This window comes from Octodon degus, unplaced genomic scaffold (genome assembly GCF_000260255.1).
Source record: "Octodon degus isolate 3935 unplaced genomic scaffold, OctDeg1.0 scaffold00046, whole genome shotgun sequence".
NCBI lineage: Eukaryota > Metazoa > Chordata > Mammalia > Rodentia > Octodontidae > Octodon > Octodon degus.
The window spans coordinates 12748053-12748574 of NW_004524622.1; positions in this window are offsets into that span (position 1 = coordinate 12748053).

Genomic DNA, 522 nt, shown 5'->3' on the forward strand with positions numbered 1-522 from the left:
ACTAGCACAAAAATAGATACAAAGCAGTGGAACAATCTAGATTCTAAACAATGGAACCAATGAGAAGACACAGAAACAACACATATATCTAACGTATCTACAGTGATCTGATTGCAAAAAAGGGGCTAAAAATCTACATTGGACAAAAGACAGCCTCTTTAAACACTAGTGCGGGGAATATCCATTTGTAGAAGCAGATACTTTTCTCTCTCCCTATACAAAGGCCAATTCAAAATGAATCTCAGTCCTAGGTATAAGACCACAAGCTTTGGATCTGCTAAAAGAAAACATAGGGGAAGAATTTGAAGCCATACACACAGGTAAAAACATCTGTAAAAGCATTCAAATAGGAAAGGAAGTATTAGAAAAAAGCAACAAATGGAACTACATTAAATTAAAACTTTCCTGCTCTACAAGGAAACAAAGAATGAAAAGGTAGCCTACAGAATGGGGAAAATATCTTTACTAAGTACTCCCTTGACATATGTTTAAACCTAGCATACACAAAGAACTAAAAAAAAA